This window comes from Schistocerca piceifrons, chromosome 7 (assembly GCF_021461385.2).
Source record: "Schistocerca piceifrons isolate TAMUIC-IGC-003096 chromosome 7, iqSchPice1.1, whole genome shotgun sequence".
NCBI lineage: Eukaryota > Metazoa > Arthropoda > Insecta > Orthoptera > Acrididae > Schistocerca > Schistocerca piceifrons.
In genome coordinates this window covers 232,537,789-232,546,134 of record NC_060144.1, presented here as the reverse complement: position 1 = coordinate 232,546,134, position 8,346 = coordinate 232,537,789, and the positions used below count along the sequence as shown (strand labels likewise).

The 8,346-nt window shown below is 42.1% G+C and overlaps 1 non-coding gene and 1 pseudogene across 1 annotated transcript; one reads left to right on the top strand and one right to left on the bottom strand.

The window, feature by feature from the left end:
* Nucleotides 1-3,325: 3,325 nt before the first annotated feature.
* Nucleotides 3,326-3,400, top strand: Trnat-ugu. Its single transcript has one exon. It is a non-coding gene; the product is annotated as a tRNA-Thr (tRNA).
* A 4,431-nt stretch (nt 3,401-7,831) lies between these two features.
* LOC124709362 lies at nt 7,832-7,948 on the bottom strand (annotated as a pseudogene).
* Nucleotides 7,949-8,346: the final 398 nt, after the last annotated feature.

Here is an 8,346-nt window from a genome sequence, read left to right as displayed (position 1 = left end):
CGCTACGCGCTGTTCACATCCAGCTGCCGCTGCCCAACACTACAATGGCAGACAACAATGCAAACTAGCCACAGACTGCACACAGCACAGCCAGTGATTTTTGTACAAAGGTGGCGTTACCAATAAAAAAACCTAAACAGCCTACTTACAAAGTGTGCAACCAAATTAGGCCAAGCTGACTATCAAGAACAGTGAATCACAGATGGAGTTTAAACGTTCAAAAACTTAAGTCAATAAATGTTCGTAAACTCAAGTACAGAAAATTAATTCTTAGCTTCGTTACGTTAGATCTGAAGATAGGGAAAGCTCGAAAATGCAGTTCATTAAAACCACCTATCAAATAAAACAACCGGAAAACTTGTTCAGTAGCTGCAGCTGGAATGAAAATTCCATCGAGAGCTATCGGCCACCGGAAACGCCGTCCGCGTTCGTGCACAGACCGAAATACGGGAGTACAGACACGTGGGAAGCCCCACGTCTATTGCAATATCACGGCTCAGAAGCCAAGGCCGTTGACATATTGCATAACATTACTGCACTAAAACGAAGAGCTCCGGCAATAAGGTGTTCAGGTCTTCCAAGACTTAATAAAGCCGTTAAAGTAACTTAACGTTCGCTAAGCAAGTTAAGTGAACAAGGCTTGAACCTTTTAGTTATAAGCAGAAATTTCAATTACAGTACTAAAACTGCTGATACAAGGATAAGACACTTGTGATAACCAATAGCAGATTTCCCAACAGCCATCGAATGCTCTTTTGAAACAACAGAATAATAGATACAAGCTTACCTGACTGTCACGGTCTTTACGCTTAACATTTTCAGATAAGACAGGTTGCAGACCCTCAAGAGTTGAACCCATCTAAAACATCAAAAGCTGATTCAACATTGCTCAAAACTTACAACAGATAAGGTATGTCTTAAAGCTAAAGAACAACAAACGGAAACACCAGTACACATTAAGTACCGCCGTCAGACTCGGAACGGAACAGTTCAAAGCCAAATTTACCCCTTCAGTCAGTGGCCCATGTAACCTGAGACGAACTCGGAGGTTATAACAGAACATACAACAGTTATTATAAACACATGTAGAGAAATTACTAAGCAAATCAGCCAATTTACAATCGCGGCTTCAAATAGGTTGCAGCATTTGCAACAAAACCAAATCTTTCAAACTCCACAGGCGAGGTTCATACAATACACGCCACAACTTCTTCAGTATTCCATTTGCCATCATTTAAAGACCTATTCCGGCCGCCAACATCCAAACTGCACACGGCGAGAACATTCCAGAAGGCAAGTTACTGGTGCACTCTCCCTCCAAACCCAGAAATCAGTCTCAATGGATGCTATCGTGCTCACGGCTCCGAATATGTTAAGAGGCCCCAACGGCCACCATGTCAGCAGACTGGCCGCTCGTACCAACACCAGCCCGGCAGCCGTGGCAAGGGTCCCGCCTTTTCCTCACTCGCAAATAGCGATAAACCGAACTAATCATTGCGACACTCGCACCTCCTACCGGAACGCCAGTCAACCAGAGGATCCAAAGATAGCACAATACTACCACGGCTCAATGACATGGTTGCAAGTAAGAGCTCTCAAACTAATTTTCTTGCAGATAGAATGGGACTGTGTTCTGTTTGTTTAGGATTGAAGTCATTAAAAAACAGCATAATCACTGGCAGTTCCGCTAGGTGAACCAGGAGGGAAGAGAGACTGAATACCCCTGTCAAGGATGTTACTGAAATGTTTGACAAGGACGTGAGTCACGGAGACAGAGAAAGTACCAAGAGTAAGGCCATGCGTCCCCGAATGGGCTGGGCGACTAGCGAGAGTGAAAACAGCATGGGGGCTGTTTACTCCTGCGGCAGAAAACATTCTTCAGGTGAGTGCCGTGTGTGACTGGATCTAACAGACGCACTAGCGAATCCCTTCCAACTCAAACACTTGCCGAAAACAGTGGCACGGAGCCACTGGAAGTGTCATTCAGCGGGTGTGAGACAGATGTACCTCAGGGCCCATGGAACCTACATACTGGTAACTGAGCCACAGGGAATGGTGTTACAGGATATTTCAGCTGTGAACGAGACCCAAAGGGAAGCGGAAAGAGGGCAAGTGACTGCTGAAATGCCCCCTCCCTCTCCCCTGCTATCCCAGTAGACGGGCCAACCTGGCACATAGATGGTCACCTTGTCTGTCCATCACTGGCTCATTTCGTTGGACTGGCTGCAGGTATTCTCTCCTCAGCTGGGAAAACAACAGTTGGGTAAGCTAGTAATATTGAATCTATGCATTTCTAGAAAACCTCACCATTTTTGCAATGTGTATTTTAATGTTCCGAGAGAAGATGTTATACGAGTGCTAATCTGGGGTATGGCATTAGCGTCCAGAGATTGGCATCCAACAGAAATATTTATTGAAGTACATATCATCCGCGTTTTTAGTTGGGTAAGACAGGAGAAAATGTTAACTTTTAATTTTGACGTCTTATATTTTGATAACATTAAATTAGCTTTACTAACAAGCAGTATAGATCATATCACAAATCGAACATTTTTAACATAAAAGGAAAGCAATTACATGCGCAATTTCTCATAGGAACAAAACACAGCCTATATGCATAGTGTATAAGCACTCTGAGTGACACACACTGAGTGTTCACAAGAAGTGTCTGAACTCATGTGCCGAACTGAAATATCGAACTGAGCTGTGCACCTTGGTGCAAATCTCAACATTTATTAAAGTAGTGTTATTTCCAGAAGATTCTGAAAGCTTCTGTGAATCCAATGATGAAATTTAAGTGAAATTAAGATTTTTAATACCTTAAAAATTCTCAAAAATATAACAGAAAGAAAAGATATTTACATAAAAAATTAATTCAATAATTATCAAAATACATCAAGTCTCAAGATACGTTTATACTTAATCAGAATTATATCAATACCTTCAGCTGCTGACGGGCGTAGATATATATCAACGGGGACAAGTGAAAATGTGTGTCCCTATCGGGATTCGAACCCGGGATTTCCTGCTTACATGGCAGACGCTCTATCCATCTGAGCCACCGAGGACCCTGCAGATAGCACGACTGCAGGGACTATCTCGCGCACGCCTCTCGCGGAACTCACATTCCCACCTTGTATGTCCACACACTACAGTCGTAGTGTCCCACCCCAACACACTCATAACTCGTGGAAGACCTTCTTACCAAGTCCCGTAAGAGATCGGGATTATGTGTGCATCCGCTCAGAAGAAGGTCATGGCCGGTATTGCCAGAACTATATACTTATACGGATGTGATGTCTGTTCTTTCAAACATCAATGCCCTGCCCTCGGTGGCTCAGCTGGACAGAGCGTCTGCCATGTAAGCAGGAGATCCCGGGTTCGACTCCCGGTCGAGGCACACATTTTCACCTGTCCCCGTTGATATATATCAACGCCCGTCAGCAGCTGAAGGTATTAAATATAATTCTAATTTCGTTCTAGATGGCTGCAGGTCATCAATGGAGTCTGTTCTTTCGGACAGGTCCATATAAGTATACGTATATACTTAGCTTTCACGTAAAGATATGTTATTCCGAAGATGTAATCTAACGAGTTTTTACATTAGGAAGTAATAATAATAATAATAATAATAATAATAATAATAATACTGAGTGTGACGAGGGCCGCCCGTCGGGTAGACCGTTCGCCTGGTGCAAGTCTTTCGATTTGACGCCACTGCGGTGACTTGGGCGTCGATGAAGATGAAATGATGATGATTAGGACAACACAACACGCAAGCCCTGAGCGGAGAAAATCTCCGACCCAGCCGGGAATCGAACCCAGGCCCTTTGGACTGACATTCTCTCGCGCGGACCACTCAGCTACCGGGGGCGGACTCATTACGCAGTGAACACAGGTCACGCGTGGGCCATAATTATCGTAGCGAAACTTGGTAGACATGCTAATGCATTAATGCGGAACTGATTCATGCTCGAAAAAAAATTAGTTCCAGGTTTGGTCACCGGAGGAAATCTGGCGCTGTACCCTGTATGACAGTATGAAACCCGTGCTGTCATTTGACAAGTCGTTATGTGAAGGAACAGTATGACTATCTAGAAGAGACGCCGTGCGCTGTTAGTAAAACAGTTTTATGTGAACAACAGTAGTTACAGTGCGACTTAAAGATCCGAGGAGAGGCGTGATGTTACTACACGGTTTAAAGAAGATGATAATGAAATTCGAAAACACTGGTGAATTCGGTGTGGCACCTGGAAGAGGAAGGCGTTCTATACCAGTGGACGTTATTGACTGACCATGCGGTGCGTGCTCCAGGTAGTAGTATTGCAGTGTCACGAGAATTGTCTGTCCCATGGTCAATGGTACGGAAAGTTTTCCAGTCTATTTTAAACTTGGACCTCTGCAAGATGCAGATCGTGCAGCAACCGAAACCTCATGGTCTGCAGCAACGTTCTGAATTTGCTCTTCAGTTTCTGGCCCGGATCGAAGTTGATGACATATGACCGGTCAGTATTCTGTGAAGTGACGAGGCACGTTTTACACTACACGGTGCAGTGGATACACAAAACTGCAGAATTTGAGGAACTGTTAAACCGCGTGTTGTCCACGAGGAGTCATTGCTCTCATTGTATGTGACTGTGTGGTGTGGATTCACATGCACCTTTACTGTCTGTCCGTTCCTCTGAGCCGGCCGAAGTGGCCGTGCGGTTAAAGGCGCTGAAGTCTGGAACCGCAAGACCGCTACGGTCGCAGGTTCGAATCCTGCCTCGGGCATGGATGTTTGTGATGTCCTTAGGTTAGTTAGGTTTAACTAGTTCTAAGTTCTAGGGGACTAATGACCTTAGCAGCTGAGTCCCATAGTGCTCAGAGCCATTTGAACCATTTTTTTTTCGTTCCTCTGAATAGAATACACACAGAGGGCCCGTCAGGTGTACCCTGTCGTCTGCACGTCATCGAGACCTCTTTGTACTGCGCGTGATTCCTGCTTAGGGAGAGCGCAGCTGTGTGGAAACCACTGTTTCCATGAAAGATGGGGCAACACCTAACGTCGCTCACCCAGTGAAAGATCTGCTTAGCGCAACCTTCCACGAACATGTTATCTCTCAGAGCTTTTCGAGATGCATGGCGTGCAAGATAATCTGATCTGAATCCATGTGACTTCTGGCCCTGAGAATATTTAAAAGCACACGATTTCCACGGACATGTTCAGTCTTTACCTGATCTGAAGGCCAGTTTAGGGGAACACATTGTTCAAATTCCAACGGAACTGCTATGGTCAACTCTTGGTCACGTCATTTTACGGATGCAGCATCCTGTCGACGTCTACGGTGCTCGTATTGAAAAAAAAGTATACGCAGTGACTAATAATAAAATCAACAGTATGCTTTTCTTACTTGTTTGACCTTTTCTGTCCTCACACGTTCCCAGTCCATAAGATACGGAAATGTTTCTATACGTCTTTCTTGTTTCAAAGCACCAGATTTTCATCTGGTGGCCAAAATTGGAACTAACTTTTTTCCTGCTTAAATCGGTTCCACATTAACGTATTAGTATATCTACGAAGTTTCGCTACCATACGGTAATTACAGCCAACTGCATCTGTGTGAAATCTCCACTTCGATTATAGCCACTCGGTTTGACTTTGAAATATAAAAACAATTCTTTCTTTAGTGAGCAGTAAAATCTTATTAGACAATACGTAAATTAAATTTGGAAAGTAGTTACATACAATCGGCATTTGCTATGAATGACACGAAGAAAAAATAAAAACCAGATTATGTTCTGCAGAAATGCATACTATTTTGAATCTAGCTCATTATCAAGGGAACATTGTAGGATAACTAATATCTGCAGCACAACGTTGTAACACAGAAACATGAATAAATGTTATTATATTATGGACAAATTTGGAATGGTATAAAATGTCGTAAGTGCACCAATGTATTGCATAAATATGTGAGAAACATGGATCTCGTATTTTGTAGTCGAAAATCGGAACAAACGTTACCGAAAAGAAAGGGGGGTTGCAAAACTTAGTTAACCCAGGAAGTTGCCGTAAATCTTAGTTTGTTATACCTATTACAGCACCCTTTTCTACCACCGGCGAGTGCAGTGAAAATGAGAGTGTTTTGGCAAACAGGAAGGGTGACAGGTAGATACTTTCCCATTATTAAGGGATTACATATGTAAACCTACAGTTTACGTGAGAATCCGTTCAGAAGAACCATAGAAGATCGAATGTCTCCAAGGGAACTCTAATGTTCATTTTATATTTATAATATTGTTGCAGTCTTGAAGAGTCTGTGATGGCCAAACAGTTCTTGCGTACTGACAGTTATCAACATTTGAAATGACGTTTGTTTTTACCTTAATGTGCCTGTTTAAATTACTTGTAATTTGTTGACTGCGACAAATTAAAATTTTGGTTGGCTGACTCGGACAAATGGAATAGCACTCGAAAGCAATATTTAGAATCGTTGTTTTCCTTTTCTTTATAACCTTTTATACTGAGACAGCCTTGGACGGAAATTTCATCTCGATCTTTGTAAAATATTTTTGTATAATTGATATTTCTTGTTTGCATGCTTTTAGTTTAGATGTGTTCCATTACCTGCTTTCAGTTTGTGTCTCATGGGTAGGAGAGAATTTTATTTCCGACAAGGGCAGCTGTCCGTCGAATTGGAATCCTTGAAGGAGGCAGGTTGCAGCCTTGAGGCTTTTCGGAGACATTCAGAGCATGTGGCGAAGTGTTAGGAACTGTGCAGCCCAGTAACAAAGAGCGAGAGTTAAATACAGTTACAGTCGCTTTCCCAATCACAAACTCGGACTGATTATGCAATTACTAGCTCAGTGATAGGAGCCACAGACCGGTAAATCAATTAATTAAAAGGCTGAAGAATTTAATCTGCTTAATTTTCCCCACCCCAAATGAAATCACCGTTATCGAATGGTGGGTGTGGAGTAATTTTCATGCCTTCTAATCATTTCAAGCGTGATTTTTTTATTATTTATTTTATAGCCTTCATTGGACCACTCTAGTCAAAAATACAAAGTTTTAAATGAGTTGTTACACAGGGATACAATTTGGCTCAATAATAACTTAATATCATATTTCAGCAACATAATTATTAGAGTCTATTCTTATATGAAAGCTGTTTTGCTCTTCTGTCTGCCCAATATTTCTTCATTCTTTCAGATATTTTCTTTCTTTCTTCATCTGAGAACACTCTTCCTGCACTCCTTTTATTGACTTTCATTTGTAGTCTGGTTTGTGGGTCTTGCAGTATTCTGGTTTTCTCTGTTTTGTTTTTTAGGTCATCTACTGTAATTTGGAGTTCTTTTATATTTTCCTTAATTTCTGTGATCCATTTAATGTCGCTCTTGCTGTTCCACAATTTTTGTACTATTTTTTTACTAATTCTGTTTTCTGGAGTTCTCATCAGATGTCCAAAGAATGAGATGCGTTTCTTCCTGACTGGTTCTATTTTCTTATATACTGTTTCATTTGATGCTATTCTCCAATGTCCATTTATTTTATACTGTTTATTTATACATGTCCTAATTACTCTTCTTTCTATTTTTAGTATTCTGTCAGTTTCTGCTGTATTAGTTGTTTTAAAGAAAGTTTCAGCACTCCGTGGTCAGGCCACAAGTGGTCCATCGGGACCATCCGACCGCCGTGTCATCCTCAGTTGAGGATGTGGATAGGAGGGGCATGTGGTCAGCACACCGCTCTCCCGGTCATTATGATGGTTTTCTTTGACCGGAGCCGCTACTATTCGCTCGAGTAGTTCCTCAATTGGCATCACGAGGCCGAGTGCACCCCGAAAAATGGCAACAGCGCATAGCGGCTGGATGGTCACCCATCCAAGTGCCAGCCACGCCCGACAGCGCTTAACTTCGGTGATCGCACGGGAACCGGTGTATCCACTGTGGCAAGGCCGTTGCCTGAAGATATTCAGCTGCATACGTTATTTCTGGTTGTGTAACTGTTTTATAGTGTTTTATAGTGTTTTAATTTTGCATCTATAGATAGGCTTTTTTTGTTGTATGTAGTTTTGGTAATGTAGTTTGCGTAGTTCAGTTTTTTTATTCTATTTTGCCATGCTGGCTTCTCATTTAGATTGTATGTTATTATTTCGCCTAAATATTTAAATTTATCAACAATTTTGATTTCCTGTTCTCCTATTGTAATTTTGTTTGCAAGTGGTGGATCAGTTAGCATAATGTCCGTTTTTTCAAATGATATTATACGGCGTACTTTCTCTGCTATTTCTTGTAGTGATTTCACTTGTTGCCTGGCTTCTTGAACGGTGTTGGCTAGGAGAGCAAGATCATCAGCGAATC